The 26,543-nt window shown below is 35.3% G+C and overlaps 1 protein-coding gene across 1 annotated transcript in view; it reads left to right on the forward strand.

The window, feature by feature from the left end:
• LOC113230894 overlaps positions 1-26,543 on the forward strand; it is a 133,905-nt gene that overhangs the window by 47,632 nt on the left and 59,730 nt on the right. The gene's annotated exons all lie outside the window — the stretch shown is intronic.

Consider the following 26,543-nt stretch of genomic DNA (forward strand, 5'->3'; position numbering starts at 1 on the left):
AATAATTGGTACAATTTGTGTTACTGTTACATACATCTGTAACCTACTGCTATATTAAACGCCGTAATCACTCACCATATGCAAGTGTACAGTAAGCATCACAAGCATAAATAAGTAGGGTTATATTATTTTTCTATTCCGTTTGGACATGTTTAGCAAATAGTGGATGTTTCTAACGTTGTAGTGTGTACTCGTCATCTGTTTCCAATGATTGCAGCAATTTTATTGTATGAAATTGTCACTGGCTTGCTTTCTCTGAAATCGCGAATTGGTTGTAACAGTCACAGATTGTCGGATATAGTTAGTTTAGTTTCAGCATATTTTTTTACGTAACTAGCGGTGGTCGTATTTTGAAGGATTAAGTCATTTGTTAAACTACACGATTTGTGGTGCCAAAAATTAAAGCACACCATAATTATATACAAAAAGAGGAGAACGTGTCATGATTGCCATATAAAAACAGTGTCTCTCACTCTCACTCTCTTGTCTCTCGTCCATCGATCATTTTCTAAGAAACTCACAAAAAGATATGCAGTGGTTTTAAAGATCGTAATATCGCGCTGTTGTGTTCATAAAAAAGTTTTTTTTATTTGTCCAAAGCTAAAGATTTTGACGACATTGGTGGGCCAACTGTCTGCTGTATGGGTTTGAGCTACCGCCTCTCAAGCACAGGGTCGTGGGTTCGAATCCGGGCTTGCACCTTTGACTTTTTCGGAATTTATGTGCGATTTTAAATTTACCGTGAATTACGACTTAGGGTGAAGGAAAACTTTTTTATAATATCAAGTGACGGGACAAACAAGTCGTGTGCTTGATGGTAACACGCCTGTCCATACAAGTTGCAGTGCCACTTAGAGCTTTAAATCGCAAAGATATGAGGGGCACTGCCACTACGCCTGTCACCCTGAGACATAACTTGACAAGTCCAATGTACGTGTAATTTCACCAGCACCTTTACCCTTCAAAACCGGAACGAAGAAATGCTCACATCACTGCTTGGCGGCAAAAATATTTAAGGTGCCAGTACAAGTACTTCCCTGGATGAACTCTTTCACAAAGAGCTCTACTGCTACTACTACATCGTGAGTAAGCCTGCACACATCTGCAAAAGCAATATAATTTATGGTGTAAAATTCCCAAACCGCATTGAGCCCGCATGGGAAGTATAGCCTAAGCCCTTTCATTGTGGAAGCAGGCGTAAGCCCTACAGTGGGATCATATAAAGGTTAACTATTATTATTACTTATGTGGCACAATCAATAATATTTTATTTGTATAAGTATAAAAATGCACACTTCTTCCACACTTTACTGCCTCTGTGGCCGAACGGTTACCATGCGGGACTGCCACACAGCGGTCCCGGGATCGATAGAAATGGCCGGGAGAAATATTTGTATGGCCTATATTTATTTCTTTCGTGAGTTTGGGTGTAATTTGTGGTTGTCTATGTGTGTATCCATGGCACCCGCGACACAGGGTTTCTCTAGTGTGTGTGGGCTGAGTGTGTACGCGTGTACGCGTTATGCGTTATCACATGGAAATGGTATTGCTTTACAAATATGGTTATTTAGTTTAGTAAAGAATATTTGTTGGGTTAATTTTTTTTATCTGTATCTTTGCTCTTTCAAGTGAAACTATAATTAATCATATTACATCCATTCTTAAGTAGAAATAACTAAAGACTTTCGTACAAAATCAGGACCATACTAACCTAATTCTTAATAGAAGAACCACACTGCAAAGAATCGGCAAAACTTATAATGTTAACTTACTGTAAATATCCTAGCAGACACAACCCAGAACCGTGACTTAGTGTTTTTAAGCACATTTCTAAATGGAAACGTACTTTCTCAATTGCGAGTGTTTACACTGGTCGGTTTTTACGACCGTCAGCGAAAATGTTGCGTGCGCTCACTGAAAAAGCGATCCTGCGTGGCGCGTTGCCATTAGAGCTGATTTACATTAGTGCTTGGAATTGTACTGAGAACATAAACAAAGCACTTATGACAGCCTCTTTAGCACGAATGAAAATACTTATTTAAAACTTTGAAAGATTACGTTATGGCGACGGCCGGGACGCACGTGTCTGGACATGAATAATTCGAGAGCTCTGGTTGACTGGGTGGCGTCTGCGGTGCATTAATAAGGCCGGTACGGTGTGAGACACCCTGGTAAGAATCTTATAAGAATTGTGACATTCATAATTTTTACTTGTAAGAGTACGGAGAGTGTTTAACCATACAAGCGTATACAATCCATTAAAATCATAAGTTTCAATAAATCGGAAGATTACGAGAGTCCAGAGTTTTATTGAAGAAAAGGTGAAGACCCAACAGTCATTCTTTGACAAGAGTTCACTACTTACCTAATTTCCGTAGCACATTTTTATAATTTAAGTGTTCGATGTTTTTATCATGCAATATTATTTAATATTCGAGTATTGTATCGTGAAATATTATTTAAAAATTGGGTCAATCAACTTTTATTTATCCGAGGACCAACTCATTGTGTCCCAGACCAAGTGAGACCACTAACAATAATTCTTTAAAACTATGATTTTTTTATGTATGGTTTTCTTAAAATAAATACTAAAATAAATATATCATTAACCAGTGTCTTTATTAAGTTATCAAAATTGTCCATTATTTAATGGTTGTCCGAGTGACCCAAAACTTCGATCCATAGTATTAACGTTTGTCCTCAAGTAACTGTCGCATCATGATATTTCATACCACAAAAAAAAACATTAATAAGCAATTATTTGCAATTACATATAAACATTATAATTATAACTGTAGTCCAAAAAACGTATCGATATTTTTTTATTTTATCCATTTTAGGATTTTTTTGCATTAAGTTTTGGTCCCCTTAAAATCTTACGTGGTTTAAGTCTATTGGACAACCGGTAAAAAGTCCTAGCAACAATACAGAGATGGTGCGATAGCTATAATGATAAACAGCTATTCTTACCAGCAAGAGAACATACTTAGACGCCGTCTTGATTTCGGCGAAATTTTCGAGTTGCGCTCAAGAGAGTGGGTGTGTTATTATGTGTTCCCCGGACCACAAGAAATAGGCAAATAGATTGTTATATCACACTGAATTATGATGTAACAGATTCTATTTACGCTTGGTTTCATTGTGAGAGTGATATAAAAGACACAAAACCTCACTTCCTGCTCAGAGAGCTTAAATTAAAAAAAGTCCCTTGGTCAATCTGTTGTCTAGACAAACAAATTCGTTGTCCGTGGGACATTATTGGTTGTCCGTAGGACCAATTTGTGTAGTTTGATTCCTTATATAATAAAACTACAATTTTTGTTAATTTTCCTTGATTTATTTGTTTAAAATACTTGTTGTATAAGATTTTTGGAATTTATTTTATAGAATGGGAATATCTGAAAAGAAGCAGACCGCGTACCAACGATGGGCAGATGCTCGACTGCGCAAAGCTCCGAGTACTCGGAATCTAAAGAAAGTTTTTAATATAGCCGTCAAGAAGTACAAAAGCGTGTTACATAGGGCCAAGTTCGACCATGTGCAGTGCACCGGTGCCAAGCTTGCCTCTTATCCAGAAGGTAACAAATCCTTTTGGTCCCTGGCCAAAGCGGTCCAAAGTAACTTTTGTCGCCCATCTTTGTCACCTTTCCTGAGGCCGGATGGCACGCTGGCCCATACTGCACAAGAGAAAATGAATCTCTTTGCGTCACTCTTTGCAGAGAGTCTGGATGCCGCAGAGAAACTACCACCTACCTTATCTCAAGCTGACTGCACTATGGCGCCAGTCCACATTCGCCAAAAAGAGGTACTTGGAACTCTGCGGAATCTTGACGTGAATAAAGCGAGCGGGCCAGATGGAATTCCAGCGGTAGTCCTACGTAACTGTGCGCCTGAGTTGTCTCCTGTTCTCACACGCCTGTATCGCCTCTCACTTGAGACTGGTGTAGTTTCCAGGTCATGGAAGCTTGCAAACGTGCAACCTGAAAGTCGTAGAGGTCGCTCTACGGTGATCACCAGTACGAATTCCGACGAGGGCGATCTACTGGGGATCTTCTTGTGTATGTCTATCACATATGGAACGAGGCTATAAATAAAGGAAGGCGAAGCACTTGCAGTGTCTTTGGACATTTCTAAAGACTTTGACAGGGTCTGCCACGCAAGCCTTTTAAGTAAGTTTCTATGTTAAGTGCCTTTGCAATTGGATCTCGGATTTCTTGAACGAACATTCCATTCGAGTGATCTTAGACGGCTACTCTTCTGAACATCGGGCGATAGATGCCGGAGTCCCTCAAGGTTCCGTACTGTCTGGAACACTCTTTCTGCTGCATATCAACGATATGTTAATTCCAGGTACCTACACGTACGCTGATGACAGCAGTTGTAGAAAGGTACTTGACCAATGCAAGAGTCAGTGGAGAGGAAATCCAATCTTGTCGTTATGGTTAGCCGTTTGGGTTTGCCACTCAAGGTCGTCTTCGATTGGGGCGATGCCAATCTTGTCAAATTTAATGCTACCAAAATGCAGGCGTGTCTATTCTCCACAAAGCGGAGTTCCTTTGAGCTGACTCCGACTTTTCGTGATATATCCATATCGATAGCCAACCGTCTCCAGCTACTTGGAATAGACCTGTCGTCCAATCTGAATTTCGGCAGGTACATTGAATCTATGGCCAAATGCAGCCAGGAAGCTTGGCATCCTTTCCAAGGTGAGGCGTTACTTCACACCGGGACAGGAGCATTTTGTTTTGTCTATAGCATTATCTATAGAAACACTTTAGAACACGAAAATATTATTTTTACTTGCTTTAGTGTGGTTGATCTGGTAGAAGAACATTCACTCCTATAAAGCTTTTATGATTGTCTACAAAACGCGATGTCTCTAAGCTATTTTTTTTTTTGACAGTATTACAAAACTCTATAAAAGTTATAGAATAGTGAGCGTATTATACAATAAAAATCTTTTCAATACACTAGGTCAAAGAACCATTAAAAAAATCCAATTTGTTGCACAAAAACGTTATTCTGTATAATTATATGGAATGTGTTATATATGACTAGAAAGGTGGATATATAAATATAAGGAATATTTTAATAACATACCTAACTTATGTTGGAAGAAATAAAATTTTCATTACAAAATTGAGTTTATTTCTTCAGGCCAACCACATTTCACGCAATGATTTCACTGTATTCTATTGATAGATGGCACAATACACATACACAACATTGAAGTATAGTAGTTTACGCGCTCATTTCAATTGTTTTTATCACTTCTTATTCTATTCCTATTCTATTCATTTTGTTTAATCTGTCAATTGCTGATGCATCGCTAGTTTGATCGTTACTGTTAGAAACACTGTGATGGACTATATCGACGTGTTTTTCAACATCGCACATCACTCGTATTATAAAGAAGCAGCTTAAATAGAACAATTATTAGAACACTTGGTTCTGAATTGTAAAATTACCAGTCGGTGCGTGTTGAGTTCGCGATTCTTTCTCCCGCTTAGGCCGGTCCCCGGTATGAAGCAAAACGAAATCAGCTATTGATTTTTCTATGTGCTTGCGTCGTGTCTTTGTATTTGGTTTAAAAAAAACCAAATACACCGACAGGCCGGCCGGATTGAAAGATTTTTTTCTGAGTGTATTAATAATTATAACAAACTAGTGGAGTAACTTCACGAAAAATAATTGAATATCAATTCAATAAAAATTCTTTATTATATTTTAAGCGATGTATTTCTAATAAATAATGAAAACTCGAGATGTGGGGAATTTGTGAGCAATATGAACTTTGCTCTCCTCACATTTGGGGATTTTAACCGTGATTTTTGGGGATTTTGAACAATTGGCATTGGCAACGCTGATTGTATCGAATGATGTGACTTAATATCCAAGGTTCACCACCTCCACCAGATCTTTTTTTACTTTGTCCATTTTGCATGAACTCTTACAACGTCCAATAGAGAAAAACCCTAATTGTAGTGTTTTTTTAAATAAAATCTACTGAAGACGCGCTATAACGTGTTTGTCATAAGTACAAACACTACATGTCTATAAATTAAATATATCTAGAATAAACTTAAGAACACTAGTTTTTAGAGTATTAATTGACTTTACTGGATGTGTACAGAACAATTTTACTAAAAACAATCAGTTGTTCTACAGATGAACTTAAAATAAGGACCACAAGAGTAAATCTTAAAAGAGATTACACTTAATCAAGTTGTTTGGTATTAAGAAGGTTTTAAAATTTTGACTTGAGTGAAATATGTCTATAAGAAATTTTCTTTTTTCTAAAACCATTTATAGAGAACTATTATCTAAATCATACCATATTAAGACTGTTTATATATATATATAACAGTTTTAAGGCGTATAAAGTGTGCTCCTTGGGTATCCATCTTTTTTTTATAAAGCACAAAAATGTTCAGTAAGCTTTAAGAAATAAATAACACAGTATGAAAATAAGTTGTTTGTTGTTTTTTATAACAAATAATATTCGATTTACTATTTTAGTGAATATTTAATTGAGTGATAGGACAATCGTTGTCCAAGAGACACTATTAATGGTGATATTTCTGAAGTTATGTATCATACCGCTCCAACAAATATAAAAAGTTATAATCTATTACATATTTCATAAAACTGATGTGTTGGTTTTAATTTTAAGTAAAGTCTACATGATTAAAAATGTATTCAACTAGTGGTACAGGGGACAGATGCTATTGGGTTCCTTCGGATTTTTAAGTCAAAAATCATATTTTTCTGACGATATTTGCACTGCTAATCGCGGATGCCTATAATATAATCAATTATCTAGCGTATAAAATAATAATGTGTATTAAAATCAATCAAATTAAGATTAAAAATTTCATGAACAGGACATTTAAAAGTTGATTAACCCAATTACATGATAATATACTTGAATATTTAAGTAATAAAAATTGTCACAGAAATTAGATAGCGAACACAAGTTCGAGAAGGACCGAGTACATTTATTATTGGAACAAAGATTGAACCAGCACAAAGAACAATTATTTCGATCCGTCTGTTAGATATAACTTTACCTAATACTAGTAGACCTGTTGTGTTGCAATGCCACTGAAAAATGTGAAGTTCCCAAACCGCACTGGGCCTTCTGCATGCGTATAATCCGCAGTGCTCTGAATCGAGTATTTAATTTAGTACACATATTCACGGAAGACAGTCGCCTATAATGAACGCGCAGGTTTGTGCGGAGTTCACGCGGAGCGTGTTCCATACGGAGCAATCCGCGTCACTGTAAAACGATGTTCTAACGCCACCTGTGCTACTCCGCTCCGGTGCTCCGTGCGGACGGTCCGCAGATAAATCCGCTCTGCTCTGTAACTAGCCTTAAACCCCTCCCTGGACCACTCTAAGAACAGGACTTAGCCTATGATTACAGGAACACAGATCTCCATCTGTATCCAACTGTGGGATTTAATACTTAAGACTCTTTTGCCGGCATTCAAACAACGATTCATGAAAATTTTATCGCAAAAGAAATGAATAACAATGGAACGCATACGGGATAAACAAACTAACACAACCCACGATGACCACTACAACAACACGAAACCCAACACCATCAACACTCATTTCTAACAACATGACCTAAACACCTACCCAAATAACTATAATAATTGTTTTTAGTACCTAGGTGCTTCTATCACGCTGCATCGCCGGCAGGAATCTTCGAGTCAGATATACTCTGGCTCGGTATGGAGTCAATGAGAAGTTAGCAACAAAAAGCTATCGCTTATGGCGATAAAAGTTGGAAAACCCAAACAAAACAAAAGAGAAGATCTGTAACAAACACTTAGAGACATTCGTCAGTAGAGAAAAGGTCTGCGAATTCAATCTGTAGCTCAGTTGGTAGAGCTGTAAGAAATCAATTCCCAACAGTGACCGATACGAACTAGTTCCTCTTGCACGATCTTAATAGTTCACAGGCTATTTATTCAACATACAGATGAAAATTCGAGTCCTGTCAAATCGAAGGAATTTTTCTTTGTGCTCTATCTTTGTACTAATAATTGTAGAAAAAACAATAATGTTATGTTAAAAAGTGTGATAAAATCTCACAAAAACTTATTTAATTACTATAACGATAAGAAATCTGCGGCGGTATGAAAATGTATTATTTGCAATGAAGAACTACTTACGATTAATGACTTTAAGTTCGCTGGTCACTTCCAAGGAGACTGTCTATCCGTTTGTCGGTTTATAAACCAAAAAAAGTCGCATCTTTTTTCTATTTAGCAAAAACTGTTTGACTTTATATTATTAGACGTCAATAGTGTCAATCACCAATATGCTGTTCTGTATGTATTAAAAATGTATTCCCAGGGTTTCACCGAAACGTAGTTTTAGGGTTCCTTAGGCACACTGAAGTTATTACCATACTGACTACAAATGAACACCCGCCGTATTATTAAAATGGAACACACATTTATAAGAAATAAGGCTTAACTTACATTGTTGCGAAACGATACGGTAGCTACAGAAATTCGTGAGACTGCGCGACAATTCTCCGAAAGTTTTTATGCTTCTATCTAGTTTATACGCTACTAAGTTGACATAGAGCTTATTATGTTATGATTACAAAAAATTGCGTCGTGATACAAAATGGATGCAATTTTTGAAATAATGTAAATTGAGTCTATGTCACCCTGCTGGTGTATTTTATGTAAATAACATTATATGCTTAAAATGCTCAACACGAAAGGCCGTTATCACGAATTTGATATGATTATGCCCTAAGGATGTACTTTAAAAACGAGGTCTCGACTATTTTTTTTTACCAACAATTATTAACCACGTAATAGTTACATATTATGATAATTATTTCAATAGCTCAATTCGAATGAAGTTTTCAACATCTGTTATTCACTATGCAGCATACAATACGTATGGCAGGTACATAATTAATTAAAATCACTGAAGCACGTTTATAAGTAGGCTTGAGTAGTTCATGAACTACGAATTGTTAGGAGTGAATTTCCAACAGGGACCGAAACAAACTAATTCCTCTTGCACGATCTTAATAGTTCACAGGTCTTTGTAATTCGGTAAGAACTTGGAACGCTCGGATGCGAATCGATCTTAGTAGTTCACTTGTCTTTTAGTTTAGTAAGAACGGCACAATTAGCAGCGATCTTTCACTGCTTCTAGTACAAATTCTTGTGAGATTCACATCGAGACGTTGTCAGACCGTTTATATGTAACACTCAATGATGCAGTTGTATTTTAAATATTAAGTAAAGTACACTTCCTTCTGGTAGCAGTAGAGCTCCTTGTGAAAGAGTTCGTCCAGGGACTCGGGTTTGTACTGTTACCTTATTACCAGTTTCTGCCGCCAAGTAGTAATGTGAACATTACTGCATTTCGGATTAGAAGGGAGTTCCGTAACCTTGAGAAATAAGTTGACAAGTCCTATGTGCCGGTAGTTTTACAAACACCCTTACCCTTCTAAAACAGAACGTAGTAATGCTCACATTACTGCTAGGTGGCAGAAATACGTAAGGTAGCAGTTCTGCTTCGGAGGAACTCCTTCACAAGCACTGCTGCTAATAAAACTGCTACTGGGTAACAGCATAGTTACAGCGCCCCTCAGATCTTTCTGATTTAAAGTTCTGTGTGGCATGCGACTGCTATGGACAGGCGTATCGCTTACCACCAGGCGACTTGTTCGTCCCGTCACTTGGTGTCATAAAAAAGCAAAAGTCCGAAGTAGTTCATTTGAATAAAAGAACTGGTTTGGAGCGTTCGTTCAATGTCCTAGCAAGGACAAGACGAACTAAAAGAACAAAATACTGAACTAATACTGTACTAATTCAGTTGACCGATTGAACTAGATTGGATCGCTTACTTTAAATATCGAGTAGGCACAAGTCTATTGATAAGTAGCAGTAGAGCTCCTTGTGAAAGAGTTCGTCTAGCGAAAGTACTTCCTATTAAGTAGTAAGTAAAAGTACTTCCTAGTAAGTGACCTTACCTATTTCTACCGCCAAGCAATAATGCTCACATTACTACGTTCTGGTTTTGAAGGGTAAGGGTGATGGTGCAATTACAGGCACATGGGACTTGTCAACTTATGTCTCAAGGTGACAGACGCAGTGGCGGTGCCCCTCGGATCTTTGCAAATTAAAGCTTTGAGTGGCACTGCAACTGTTATGGATAGGCGTGTAGCTTACCACCAGGCGCACGGCTTGTTTGTCCCGTTACTTGATATTATAAAAAAAAATGGAGTTTGTGACTGGAACCTCAAGCATAAAACACATTTGCTCTTTTATATATTCATATTTTCATCAACGCTCATCAAATTAGTACACCCAGATGGACGCGAATGAAGTATACGGCATCTATTAATTTCAGATTGTAACTGTTATTCGACACGTGACGTGCAATACGCTTACTAATAGGAAAATAATTAAGAAAGTTAGTTGAGTCAAAATCATTAAAAATATTTTTTAGAAAAAGTAATTTTTAATGAAGCAGCGTTCGGAAACATGAGTAATTTATAATTGAATACCGTCTAGTGCCAACTTCAGTACTTAAATTTTGATTATATTTAATGTATGTTTTTGTAGTAGGCTACGGTTTCTAGAGACACGGAGTGCTATTTTATAAAGTCCAAACTTCGGACTAGATGTGACTCGAATTTTTAAGCTAAAATAGTTTTTTCAAATTATATGAAGCTGTCAGTCCCAATAGTATCTTAAAAATCATGATTCTTTTAATATTATAAACTAGAAGACTATTATTATTATTAATATAAACCGATAAATACAAAGGTCGAACAGAAAGAAAAAATCCTTCGACTGTCCATAGCAGTTGCATTGTCACTCAGAGCTTTAAGCCGCAAAGATCTGAAAGGCCTGCCATTGAGCCCGTTACCCTGAGACATAAGTTAATAAGTCCCATGTACCTGTAATTTCAGCTGCGTTGTTAGCCTTCAAAAAATGAATGCAATAATGCTTAACGGCAGAAATAGGTGAGGTACTTCCCTGGACAAACTCTACCTTTTCAAATATTAATACGAATGTTTTTGTCAAAAGCATATTGTATAATACGAGTTTATTTAAGGGGCAATGTGTGTGCAAATTTGTTTTTTTAGGTAACCCATTTCACACAGATCGCAACCTCCAAATACTTACATGTAATAGATAATTAATACAAAATTCATTGTGTTATTATCGAACAGATCCACTCATTATATTACACAGACTGACTCAGACTGACTATCAGACTGTGTATTTGACACTTATTGTTTGCCGCGGTCAGACGATGATTTTAAGATAATAAATAAAAGCCTGCGACCTGTCAGAGATTCTTCGTAGGTCAGGGTCACCTTTGGAGAGAATAATTGAACTTTGTTTGATGATTTGCGGCAATAGATACAAACTTGAAATTAATGAACATCTCACTAGCATGTAATTTACTTGTCTAGCATCTAGAAGGGCAAAATACTTATTTAATTTAATTTGTATAATTTAAAACGCGCTTAATGTAAAAAGGTAATGATAACCAAATTAGAATCTTACCTCCTATTTAGAATGTTTTGGGTTGCCGCTGTAGGGCCTGCACCATTCAAATCATAATTATAATTTTTTTTTTCAAAACCTCTCTCATATTAGGTTGGTCGTGCGGTGAGGTAGTTGGGATGTCATCTGGTTAATAACGTATAATGAAACAGGAAAATTTTTAGATACTGTGTTTATTCGTTCGTGGTGTAAATAGAAGTGAATTAATAATTCAATTATAATATAAAGTATCTTATGCCTACTCAACATTTCCTTCAATATGCAATCCAGTGACCTACTAAAGAAGTCACGTTGCTTCGACACATTACAACTCCTTATACATAGAAGCTGTAATTTTATTGGATTTAGGAATTTAGGATTTAGGTGGAATATTCACCTCGGAAAATGAAAAAAAAGTCAATCGCATCGAGCCATCGTGATGTATTATAAATTTTTAATTATAACAAGTGGTCGGATAATCAGATGCTTACTTATTTACATATTATAAGTAATTCAGATGCTCGCTAACGATTGACGAAATCGTTAAGTATTAAATTGAAGGAAAATAAATGTTTAAAATATTATTTGTAATTTACCGTAACATTAAAATTAACTTTTGTCATATTACATAAAAAATGAAAACGGAATTTTGGACGTCAAGAAAAAAAAGTAATTTAAATAATTTCTTAAATTTAACACTTCTAGTTGTTTACAGTACTGAAATCCAGTTGTTATATTTCAAATCATCACCAGACCTTTAACAAGTGAGTCAACTCTTAGGTATTTAAAATATAAAAATCGTAACAATCGCGTCATTCCGTCATCCCCATACTTAAAAGAAGAAAACATATACATATTTTAAGAAAAACGCTTCCACATTTCGACAACAATTTACGGTAAAAAATGGACTTTAGGTACAAAAGCATTCTTACAAGAAAACTGTGCTCAGAAATGGAATTTATTTAGGTTCATGAGGACATAAAAGTATAATATAACTTTTATCACATTTGCTTGTAATTGAGTGATTAACCTGCAGCAAAACTATAATACGCGTTATTTTATCATTCTGGCTCTGGGCGGTAAAGAACTTTTTTATTTCTACGCTCCTAATGAAAATGCTATACTTTGATATGAATACAGTGTAACGTTTTTAAATATAATTCATTTTCTAAACTTCCACGCAAGGAACACGCAGACTATATGTACCTAAATATCTCGTATATATATCTCTGTGTGTGTAAATATATAGGTACAGTGGATAGTACCTCTCACTTAAATATAATCAACTTTTCTTTTAATACACTACCGTGGTAAAGTATTTGCTAGTTGTATCACAAAAATATAGAACAATAATAATTCCTGGGTTTCAGAGGGAAGTATTATTCACATTAGGTGTATCACTTCAAATTTAGGTATATAATATACTCTGCCAATGCCAAACTCTGACTATTATGTTCAGTTATTATGTTAAATTATGTACCGACAATATCCGACAGAGTACACAGGCGGAGACTGAAAAACAGCACTATGACGAGGCTTCGTCCTTCTCATCACTCATAGCTCATAATTTATTAGTACATAATATCGTGTGATGTTCTATGTATATGTGTGGGTGTGTTTGTTGAATAAAGTCCTATTTAATTTTTAATTTCAATTTAATTTTATTACAGTGCAGTTGAAACCATTTTTTCTTTACGTCCAAGAAAATATTTGATAACCAAATTATGATACCAAATGACGGAATGAACAAGCTCGCGACTGGTGTTAAGCGACATGCGTGTCCATAGCAGTTGCATAATCACTCAGAGCTTTAAATCGCAAAAATCTGATGGACACTGCCACTACGCACTTTTACCAGCATCCTTACCCTTCAAAATGGGAATGGAGTAATGCTCATATTATGGGTAAAACACAGACATTCCTGCAGAAATCGTCATCGTCATCGGACCTTCTTACTATGAGCGTTTACCCGCTACTCTCAGACTTGAACCGTCTGACGAAACATTTAGGCGCCGGCTGAAAGACCTTTTCTTGAAAAATCCTTTATGCTCTGTTAATGAATTTATGGACTTAAAATTGTAACGATACTGAGTATTTTCTATTTTATTCTAGTTTTTACCGCACTGAACTCTTGTATAATTGTTATCAAATTATGACGATCCTTGATGGAGAATGATATTTGATATGTAATTTAATAACAACAATATTATATAATGAATTGTTAATTTTCTAAATATTGTGTATTTTTCTTATAATTTTAATTTTTGTCTGACGATCTCAATATAATTTCTTATACTCTGACATGTAGTGCAATTTATACTGTAATGTTATATGAGAAATAAATTAATCTGAATCTGAATCATTACTGCTTGGCAACAGAAGTAGATAACGTGGCACTACTTCCCTGGACGTACTCTTTCACAAGGAGCTCATTGCTACTAAAAAAAAACATACTTTTTGTTGTATGTGTGTATCGAGCCATTACAGTACCGTTGTGTAGCAACAATAACATCATATTAAAATTCCTGGTTGCAAGAAAGCAAGTGATCATTCAACACACTGTGTATTACAATTTTTGAATTCCTCGGAGACTAGCATTAGAATTTGTATACTGTGCTGATATTTAAGATATCATATTATATGCAGTGGACGAAACGTTTGCTAATATAAAGTTATTCAGTAATTTTCAGGTAAGTTTTTTGTACTCAATTTTGGTGACAATTTTTATTATTTAATTACTACTCGAATATATCATCGTGAAATATTAAAGAATATTTCAGGTTATCTATCACACTCAAATATTAAATAATACTTCATGATGATATTCTATAAATATTTAAATAAATAAAAAATTGACGCCAGAATTGAGTACAAAAAACTTACCTGAATATTTCCCAATTATTAAAAAAGCAGAAAACATTTTATTTTATTTTCTAAAAAAATTTTTACCGCCATTTATAATCGACAATAAATAAAGGTGACGGTTCTCGATTCGATTGTTTTTTTTATGTGACGTATGTTACACGATTACTCCGTTATTCAAAAATCGATTACGAAGGTTCGCTTTTCGTGGAAAAGGGGGCACTAGTAGTAGTCCCATTCAAATTTGAAGAAAACTATTCCACCTCTAAGGGTAGCAAATTAGGGGATGAATCTGGTTTATTAGATCTTACCCACTCTCCATTAACCGATTTCGATAAAACTTTACAAATTTAAAAAATTGGACCTCAAAAGTTTGTGAAATTACAAAAACATTGACAAGGAAACTAATTTGAAATGATTTATTGAATTGATATTCAATTATTTTTTGTGAAATTATGCCATTCGTTCGTTATAATTGTATAAATCTTTGTCTTAATAACTATAAGGAAACTAATTGTTGAATATTCCCTCCTAAAAATACAATACCGCCATTTTTATTGTTGATAAAACTATGTAAGCAAAGGTATTTTTAAGATTTAGCTACCGAACACTAGGGTATAGATAGAGTATATACAACAATAGATTTTCATTTTCCCAATGTCCTAATTTTATCTGAAATAGTCTTTACATCACAAAGTACAATTTTAGAAACGTTTTGACGGTTCGTTCAAGTAAATGTGTTATTGTTCTACTCAATAGTTTCGTGTTTGGGATTAGGCTTGAAATAATGAGCGTTTGTCTTTCATTTTGCATTTAAGTTGTCTTTGCCTTCAAATGTTTGCCGACATTGGGATATTTATTTTAGGACATATAATAAAATAAAAATAAATAAAATTGTTTATTCAGTAACATAATGTACAGAGAAAACTAAAGACTACTTATGCGATTTAATGTCAAAATAACACATGTACCTGAACTAGGAAATTCCTGTATTTCAGGTAAAAAGTACTACTAATTATAAATGTGGATACTATTAATATTATAAGTATTTATAATATTATATATAAGATTATATAATATATAAGATTCTCCTAAAAAGTATTTTTTAGGAGAATCTTATGAAATAAAATTAAACAATTAAATAATAAATTGCCAATAAAAAAATAAAAAAATAAATAAAAAAATGTACACTTAAACAAGACAACATTTAATTTACGATAATAAATAAATTCTCTGTATCCTCATAGGACATATTTTGAAGAGCTTCTTGGAGAATTTTCTTTACCTTAAAGCAACAGAAATTATAAATGGAATATTTGGCGTTTAATTTATTGTACAAAAATGGTCCAAGAAACACAAAAAATCTTGAAATAAAAGTATGTTTTGATGATATAATTTTGGGGCAGACAATATCTTTTCGTCTTTTATTAGTGTTTTCAGTAATATATGGGAGCAATACGTGCTGTTTGAGGACTGTGGACTTAATGAATAATTGCCTTACAGTTAATACTTTACATGACTTATACAGAAGGTCAGTGGGGTAACGGAAAGGGCGGTAGGTAGAAACCTTTAGGACAGCTCGCTGGGCTCTTTCAATGATTAGTAAAGTAGTTTTAGCTATACCACCCCATGATGTAATGCAGTAAGTAATTAATGATTGGCATAATGCACAATAAACTTGCCTGATTATTTTAAAATCAGCAGAAACGCGTAGTTTTTTAAACACAAACATTAACTTACGGAGTCGGGCGCTTAGTGCTTCGATATGGTGTTTAAAGGATAGGATGTCATCTAATATAACACCTAAATACTTTATCTTGTTAGTAATAGCAATGTCTGGACATTTACACAGGTTGTTAGTAGGGTCAAAACAATGGTGAGCATATAGTTTAGGGTTAGATATAAATGACTTTGATTTCCGCATATGGAATTGCATAAAACAAGTTTTATCCGTATTTAGTGTTAGCAAATGATGTTGGAGCCAGTTATTTACTATATTGAATCCACGCTGTGCATAGTCGTATACCTCCTTGTCAGAGTTTGCAGAAAAGAGTAGAACAGTATCATCAGCATAGGATATGATCTTTCCACCTTGTAAATCTAGGTTACAAAGGTCATTAATGTAAATCAGAAAAAGTGTTGGTCCTAAAATACTTCCTTGAGGAATTCCAAATGAAGTGCACTTCAGATCAGAACTGTGAATGTCACCTATTTTAACACATTGGGATCGGTCCTCCAGGTAGTTTTCGAGTAATTTAAGCTGTATGCCCCTTATACCAAGCGATTCAAGCTTCTGTAACAGCACAGGGATGTAAACTGTATCAAAAGCCTTCGCTAGGTCTAGAAAAATACCCACAGATATAGACTATGCACTGTGTTGTACAGCAACTTGCTTCTATGCAAATTGACTTCGCAGCGAACAACAACACTACAATACCAGTAATATATGGAATGAAAGAAACGTTTGAGAAAAGGACAATCGAATTGTCCAAATGGCTAATTATCAAAAACTATTACAGTGTGAATGAATATTTAGAACAATATATAAATTTTTATTGAATTGGTATTCAATTATTTTTATGTGAAATTACTCCACTACTTTGTTATAATTATTAATACAAAGATCGAACACTCAGAAAAATTCCTTCGATCCGGCCGGGTTTGAAACGTCGTCTTCTAGCATTCCGTGGCAGACGCTATACCAACTAAGCCACGGAACGAACCAGCAGACCTCACGAATTTTTCTATGTGCTTGGGTCGTACTTAGTTTTTCAACGACTTTTTTGCCGTAGCGCCATCTATGAGAAATCTATGATATTTCGTCACCCAGTTAGTATTTAGAACAATAATTTGGCATTCTTAGAAAATATTATATTTTGTGTTTAAAGATTATATTTTTTAGTAGCAGTAGAGCTCGTTGTGAAAGAGTTTGTCCAGGATAGTACTGCCACCTTACCTGTTTCTGCTGCCAAGCAATAATGTCAGCATTACTATGTTCCGGTTTTGAAGGGTTAAGGGTGCTGGTGAAATTACAGGCACATGGGACTTGTCAACTTATGTCTCATGGTGACGGGCGCAATGGTAGTGCCCCTCAGATTTTTGCAATTTAAAGCTCTGAGTGGTACTGGAACTGTTAAGGACAGGCGTGTAGCTTACCATCAGGCGCACGACTTGTTCGTCTCGACATTTGATTTTATAAAAAAATATTAACCCATATTAAACCCTAACTAGGACATGGAAAAAATCCTTCCTTTTTATTTTTACTTAAAGAACATTTAACACTAGAAAAAAGACTTTATAAAGATTAATATCATCATCTATTTCAACATTCGTAATTAACAAAACGATAGCGCTTTTCAGGTTACTAGTCCTGCCATCTGTTGACGTTATTGAGAACTATATGCGTAGAGCGTCTCGTGTACGGCGAGAAATGCTATTCACGCTTCGAGAAATATTATTCAATTTTGCAATTCACTATTTTCAATGCATTTTTATTCTATGCATGAGATGAGTTTGTAGATTTTGATTATTGTGTTTTTTTCGTATGTTATTTGTGCTAAAGTTATTTTGTTACTTGTGCCTATGTCGTTGTGTTGCTAGTTCTCATACTTGTGAAAACCTAAGTTTATAGCCGTGTTCAAGTCCATATAAGGATGATCTTAAAAGACCTCGATTGCAAATAAAAAGCTTGTTCTTAGTGGTTTATGGGACAACTACACGAGTCTACGGAAAGGTGATTCCATTCGTCTTTATTTAGCTATATTTATATCAGCACCTGCAAAACAAGATTCTGTTGCAAATTAAGTAATAAATTGAATATCCTTGGTAAATAATTTATAAAACTCTATATGCGACTGCTCAATTAACAATTCGATATTTAAATGAAATATTGAATGAATGAAATGTTCTTTATTTCACATAAAATTACATTTAAAATACAATGCAGCTTAACAAGGTATAATAGTGGTAGTAAGTTAATGTGCAACATGCGGCCTTATTACTATGTAGCAGTTTCTTCCAGGCAACCTTAAGATAGACATTTGGGATATGCAAAAGGAGTGCAACCAAAGAATATCATCATTAGTACATTACATAATAAGTAAGAATAAAAATATATACATACGTAGAGATAAACATATACATACAAATAAATAAATAATAATCTTAAATGCTTAAATACTTTTTTAATGAAAAAGAAAAATATAAATATAGGAAATACATGACATGATAGTGAAGAACAAACAAACCTTAGGAGTTGCGGATGTGGGCCTTGACACGTTGTTTGAAGGAATCAAGAGACGGGGATCGATTCAGGGAGAGAATTCCGTAATATGATCGCAGATACGGTAAAAGAGTTGAATAAAAGTTAGATTAGAGAAGATAGAGTCATGTTTAGTATGAGAGTATCAGAGGAGTGAAGGGGATGGCAGAGTGCAGAAGAGTGAAAAGTAAAGCGATCTTTAAGATACGAAGGTGTAAAGGGACAGAATAGAATTTAGTAAAGAAGGGAAAGCATATGAAGATCTCTACGCCGGCTGCCGAATTTAAGAAGTCCGAAGATGAACCTAATATACATATTTAAATAAATAGGTGCATGTTTAATGTTCTAAATAATTAATTCAAATTTAAAATATTTTATATCACAAGTTTTCTTCATATCGTACTGATGGCATACACTGTAATGCTTGCCATCGTGGTGAAATGAATTATTGCCAAAGGTGCGCAATATAGGTATATGAAAGGAATTGTACGTCGTGAGGCTCCATTCGTGTACCTCTTTCGTATGTAAGCAAATTACACTTGAAATTGTTACATTGATTTGTAAAAAAGTATTGGTTTCATTTTTTTAAATTTATTGATATTGACTGCCTCCGTGGCCGAACGGTTACCATGCCGGACTGCCACGCAGAGGTCCCAGGTTCGATTCCCGGGTCGGGAGAAATATTTATATGGCCTACATTTATTTCTCTTGTGAGTTTGGGTGTAATTTGTGGTTGTCTATATGTGTGTCCATAGCACCCGCGACACAGGGTTTCCCTAGTGCGGGGCTATATTGAGTGTATGCGTTATTATTATTATTATTTATCCTTTCAATGACATTTTTACAAATAAGATAAGGTTCTAATTATAACATTTATTAAGAAATATCATCAAGAAGCGCAAAATCGTGTCTCGGTCACGTGCTTTGACAAAATATATACCGACTGCCTCAACTTATAATGATGGTAAGCGGCGAGATATACAAAAAAAAAGTTAAATTACACGCATAATATGGGACTGGTTAACTTATGTCTTAGGGTGCCGGGCGGTGGCAGTGCCCCTCAGATCTTTGCGATTTAAAGCACTGAGTGGCACTGCAACTGCTATGGACATGCGTGTAACTTACCGCCAGGCGCACGACTTAATCATCCCGTCACTTGGTGTCGTAAAAAAAACCGGAACGCAGGAATACATTACGGCTTGGACACTACGCACATCCACAAAGCAAAAGTGCAAACTAAAGCTGCAATGCCCTTGTTCAATCGTTACTTTGAAAATTACTTCTACTTGTCCCTATTTTGGACGCAACAAGCACACTGCACTTAAAATACAAGAAAGAAGCGAAAACACACACCAAATTGTCGTTGTCGTTCGACGGAAATTCTCTCCAACAATTATGTACAAAAAGTTACACATAACAAGGCTCCCGTTTGAGACAACTTACAATACGGTAAAAGGCCGTAAAAAGTCTAAAGTCGTGTTACAAAGTTTTTCCTAGAAAAGAGACTGACGTCGAAAACGTTGCGGGAAACCCGATGCCAAAGACGATCGGATAAAGAAATAGCTCAGTCGGTAATTATAGAAACAGTAAGCTTTCTTTTATATAAAGTTCTAATGTAAACAAATTGTAACCTCCTAACACCCAGACAACTACAATGAGAGAAACGCTAAACGCCCAATCTACATCCTTTGACCGCCGTAGCCACTTTAAAGCGTCTTTAACTTTTTTTTTAATCGCTTTAATTTTCTAATGAAATTAATAAATAAAATGTTAAGATATTCCTTATGTTATTTGTATATTCTAGTTAAGTATTTTATGTTCAGTTATGTTCTTTGACTTAGGAGAATTGAATATAAGGTGGAAATTCATAACATGTCACATCCCTATAATAGACTTGGCGTCTATCGTACGAAACTAGTTTTTCTCAATGGCGGTTAGAAGTTTAAAATATATTAAATATAATTTACATACTTCAAATCCAAGCAAACATACCCTCAGTTTTGTATGAACAACCCAACCGGTATTTTTTTAAATATATTTCTAGATATACCCTGTGGTTGTATAGAATATATTTTTTATTTTATTTATTTTTTTTTATACCTGACAGGCAAATGACTGACAAAAACATATTGCTCTGAATTTGAATGTTCATGTTATAATTTACACTAGGCGCTCACCGGAATAATATTCTTTGAGTCTGAATCACTTCAATTATATTATGTACATTTTTATGTACACAATCGCATAGAAAGCTGTGTACAGAATAAGAGTTGCGCAAGAGCCATGGAGCGAGTCATGCTTGGCATGAAACTTACAGATGGAGTTCCAAAATCAAAAATCCGAAATCCGAAGACGGTTTTCAAGGGTAAGGCTACTGGTGACATTACAGACAAATGGGACTTGTCAACTTATATCTCAGGGTGACGGGCGCAGTGGCAGTGCCCCTCAGATCTTTGCTATTTAAAGTTCGAAGTTGCAATGCCACTGTCAAGGATAGGGGTGTCGCTTACCACCAGGCGCACGATTAGTTCATCCCGTTGCTTGATCATAAAATAAATACGTTATCGACGTCTGTTTTTCTCGAAAAGTCGAACTTAGGGTTACTCAAGGTTAGAGTGAAAACGTTATATCGTCGCTTAATATCAGGTAACATTGTGGCGAAACGTGTGTCTATAGTGAAAACACAATTGACAATTAAATATAGATTACTTACGAGACGTTACGTTGTCTGTGTCACAGACAACCATATGAAACATGTTTTTTACTGTTTTGTAAATAAACATGTAAAAGCAACTTGTGCTATAATATCGTAATAAATGCACTATTGTTTCTATGTATACTTCAGCCTATCACCGAATTAACTTGACACTTTATTCCTCTTTTAGGCCAAGAAGTAAGGTGTCTATTTTAGTTGGTTTACTAGTATACCGTTTGTGATCATCTGATTAATATCCAAGCATAACAAGCTCTTATTGGTTTTTTACAATTGTTACTATGCTGGAGCAGACTTAATTAGTAATCATGCATGATTTGTGAGATTCTGTCTCATTATACGTATAGGTACGTTTTATGTAGATGAGAAAAAGAAAGAATATATGCAACTAGGTTTGAATATTGCTAGCATGCTCTGTGGTGTTGTTACTTCCGTAAGATCCGAAATAAATTACACGGTAACAAGCATGGCATAAATAAATAAACGAGAGTCGGGTAAACAGGTTTTCGTGATGAGTCCGATGACCACGCAAATTGTGACGTCGCAATACTCTCTTTATATTAGAGGATATAATATCTCATTATTTATTACAATAAATTATGACATTGAACCAATAACAATGTAAAAAATTTGCATCTTAGATCGTTTGTTTTCTGCTACTTAGTAATCGATACTACCTCAGCTCGCATATTGAATCGGTTCTAATGCGCGGGCCGAGCGACAGGGACACTCAGGAACGTATTCTAGAACTCTACTCAATGCTCAAGTCAGGATTGCACTGGAAACACAAGCACTGGAAATACGACCCTAATGGCAAGGACTTGAGTATGATTTTCAGTGCTCACTGCAATACTCAAGTCCTGACTTGAGTATTGAGTAGAGTTCTGGAATACGACCCTCAGTATTTAATTTTTAACAAACGAAATTAAAGCCATTTGAAAAATGTGTGTCGTATAGTATACGTGTTCAATATTCAGATGACATAAAAAAAATTGGTATATGTAAAGTACCTATTGAAGCCAGCGGTTTTCTTGTAAAATTTCGAGGTAAGTTTGTGTTTTTTTCTATCGTGATAATTTTTGGGATCGTGTTTTCACTCCGCATAGTAATCAGTGTATATTCCCAACTTTACTATATATTTTTTCCCAAGTGATTGATTTATTACTTTCACTATTATGCGGAATCAACCATAGCCATTTGAGATTATATCGGCTCTTAAGAGTTATTCTTCCTTGCATTATATTAAGGAAGCTAGAGTACGTGATATTGTCCAGATACGTGATACGGACCAGCGCCGCCTAATTTAATAATAGAATAATGAAAAACGACCTTAACCTTGTGTGGCAAGCAGTATATTTCAGAATTATACCGACTGCAGAGAGTGTCGCGGTTTCTGCCTATCGTCCATTATTGTCGATTGTTTAAAATACATTGTAGGCCTGATATTAATCAATTATTTTAAGACAGGGAGGTGCTGATTTGGTGCTGAAGCGTTAAATGGGTGGTAAACGTACTGATATGCTAATTTAACTAAATATTAGCGTCTGTCTTCGATTTGTCTGATTTTTCAGGGTCCTCGTGTTTTTGTTGCATTTCTTATACGTAATTTTTTGTATTAGCTGTAAGATTGACAATCTCTCTTTTCTTTTACGACACAAATTATAACGTGTTCTGTAAGATCCGTTGTTTTCTTTAAATCGATGTTTATTTCCATTCAAGCCCGTACCTAGTTTATGTGAATAGTCGTGTTCAATAGCTTAGATCATTATTATCCTCCTATCGACCGATGCAAATGCGTCGAACATCATTAGGGTATCGCTTACTATTATCGCAGATTGATGAATGTACATGATATTACCTAACTGAAGCATGTGAGTTTGTTAACTCATAAATTTTCATCGCTACTGATTGATACGTATTGGTTCAATTAAATTGTTCTATTCGAATGTCTAAATTGCGATCACCAAGGAAAAATTCGTGAGGTCCGCTGGTTCGTTTCGTGGCTTAGTTGGTATAGCGTCTGGCACGGTACTCTAGAAGACGTCGGTTCGAACCTGCCAGGTTCGAAGTAATTTTTATGTTCGATCTTTATATTAATAATTATCATTAGCATATTTTTATATATTTAATGGTGTTACCAGACCACGGAAGTGCCTTTAGTCTAGATTGATATATTAAATGATAGTTCCTAATTTTAAAAGAAATAACAAATTCGAGACTGTTAATATAATTTTAACTTTACCCTATTGGCATATCGTTAAACATTCAACTATTATTACAAGCTATGGCGTTTTGATTTTACATTGCGATTTCAATCAATCTGCCGTCCAGTGACTAAAACCCGGCTAAGTGACAAATGGTCAAATATCCTATCATCACTATCACGTTAAAATTATTTAATGTGTTCGACTTATCGGACCGATGCACAGCTGAAATATCATTAAATAATTTAATTTTTCTAAAACTGGGTTATAGTCTTTTTATGACATCTCACAAAAATATTTTGTCACTTAACCGCGTCTTAGCGGACGGCAGCAATGTTTTACCACTTAGCGTTTAATAGCTGAACGACGAAGAATTAGAGATGTTTCCTCAGTTCTCCAAAAAAGAAGCAACAATATTGCAGCGGTATGTTTACTTTAGTTTCTTGTAACAAAAAAAATATTACGATAAACACAAAATTCAAAATTTATTAAAATTAAATAAAGTAAGACTAAACGACGATATGAAACACCGCAATGGATAAAATTATAGGTGCGAATATCTTTTTTGCACTCCTAGGTAGCAAAATGAGGGTTTTTTCTATGATTATCGAGGTTTTGCATGATATAATTGACACGACCATAACTTCGGTAACAAATCGAAAATTGCGGACTGAGCTCAAGTGCTCAATATGGAACTCCGCGTACTGTAGGCATCGTGTCACGCCAACTAAGAACTTCTACTGTATTTGTTGTTCTATGTACTTCACCTACCGATATCGAATCTATCAATCAATTATTTCATGAATTATTTTATAATTAATTATTAATGTGTAAAATAATCTCGTTCAGTTTGGCGCATCTGTTACAATGCGCGGCATTCTGAGTCGGTCGTTATTCGTTCGGTCTTTTTTAAATTACATTATAATTATTGCTTTTTTAAAATGACATTGCGAAGTTTTTCATTAAAGCACAGTTAAACGAATGTCCTAGTTTATATTTAACCAACGTGCTCAAGAAGTGAACAAAACTGAAACAAATACATAAACTCACTCTGACAACCAATTGAAAGAGCCCTCTTTACACGCGATCTTCGATTCACTATTTAATTAAACGTTTTACTTACATTTTCTGTAAGCGCACTAAACTGTAGTAAAAAACACACGTGCTGATTTTCCGCGGCGTTGCTTGAAGCGATAGTTCATTAGGGTCGGTGTTTAGTTAAAAAAATTTTCTTCTTTTTTATTTTAAAAGCAAACTTCGAGATCGTTAAGCAAAATTGCTTATGAGAGATAGAGAAATAGAGATATATATTTATTTGCAACGTGGTAAATACAGGTTACATATTTAAAATTACTCTTGAAAGCGCGTATCACGTACTGCTTAAGCATATCCTATTGTAATGTAGCCTGGAGAGCGTAGTAGCCTCCGCATCCTTCGCAGCCTCCAAATATCTTGCTTAGTGGGTTTAAAAGTTCAAAAGTCAAAAGGTAGTAGAATTAAATCCGGCTTTATAAAAAATATTTTAAAGTTGATCTTTCAAAGATGTTAATCGCACAAGAGATTTTTGGTGACTGGTAAACGGGTCAAAATTTGAAGAAAAGACGTGTATGCTTCGGCGATCGAGCAGGAAGAGTCCGAAGCAAATACGTCTTTTCATCGTCGGCCAAGAAATAGAACAGAGAAGTGCCCTACCCATAGGTCGAAGGGAGTGTCGATGGAACGAAACAAAAACAGAATGGGGAGGCAAAGGAATTAAAGAACGATTGAAAATTTACAAACAACTGCATCCGATTCGTATTCGTTCCCAATCCGAGACTATACAAACATAGATAACTCGGACCCACTTCAGATGGTGCTTGCCAAAGACAAGCTCTTTGTAGTTTTAAGTTACATCGTCACACGTTCCCGTTTAACAATAAATGCGTATGTTGTAATCAGAACTGAAATTAACTTAGATTGTTTACTAATTATGTGATTCCGTCAAAAATATTAACTGTATTAAATGACGTAAGATTGACTATTTAATAACGTTATTTTTAAGATATCAAGTGATGTAACAGGTGCATTGCCAAAAAGAGCTTTAATTTGCAAAGATCATAGATCGAAACGCATTACTCTCTTTACTGCTTCACGGCAGAAATAGCAGGTACAGTGGCAGTTCTTTTTTTATGAGCAAATGACCAGATGCACAAAGCGTGTGCCTGATGGTAAGCGACACGCCTATGCCATGACACTTGCAGTGCCACTCAGAGCTTTCAAAACGCAAAGATTTTAGGGGCACTGCCACTGCGCCCGTCACTCTGAGACGTAAGTTTACAAGTTCCATATGACTGTAATTTCACCAGCACCCTTCAAAACCGAAATACAGTGCTTACTTTGTTACTTGGCGGCGGAAATAGGTAAGATGGCAGTACTTCCCTGGACGAACTCTTTCACACTCTACTGCTACTATATTCAAAAAGGAACTGTCCACGTTCACGTGACATGAACAGACAACCTGACCAGACAGAGAATAATAGACTATTCAGCAATGCACTGACCGAATAGCAATGTGTAAGACCAGCCTGCTGAGTAGACGTTTCCTTTGTTTTACCCTTTAAGACAGGAACGCAGCAATACTCAGATTACTGCTTGGCGGCAAAAATATGTATGGTACCGAACAGTAGGTACTAGCGTGGACGAATTCTATCACAAGAAGCTCAAGTGCTACTAAACTATATATATAAGCTATCAACGCATAACATTGAAGCAATCACAATGACTTAAGAAGCAGTTTTACAGAAGCGTATGTTTCCTTACATGTCAATCAATATCAACTCCTACGCATACGATCGCGATAGATTCACAATTAACAGCATTAACGAGTATAAATTACCTACCTACCCGTTTTCAGATAGTAATTACTCCTGGCGTAAAGTAATTGGCATTGACTCTATTTCTAAGACACCTTTTTA

Source organism: Hyposmocoma kahamanoa, unplaced genomic scaffold (assembly GCF_003589595.1).
Source record: "Hyposmocoma kahamanoa isolate Upper Pololo Valley unplaced genomic scaffold, ASM358959v1 64, whole genome shotgun sequence".
Classification (NCBI taxonomy): domain Eukaryota; kingdom Metazoa; phylum Arthropoda; class Insecta; order Lepidoptera; family Cosmopterigidae; genus Hyposmocoma; species Hyposmocoma kahamanoa.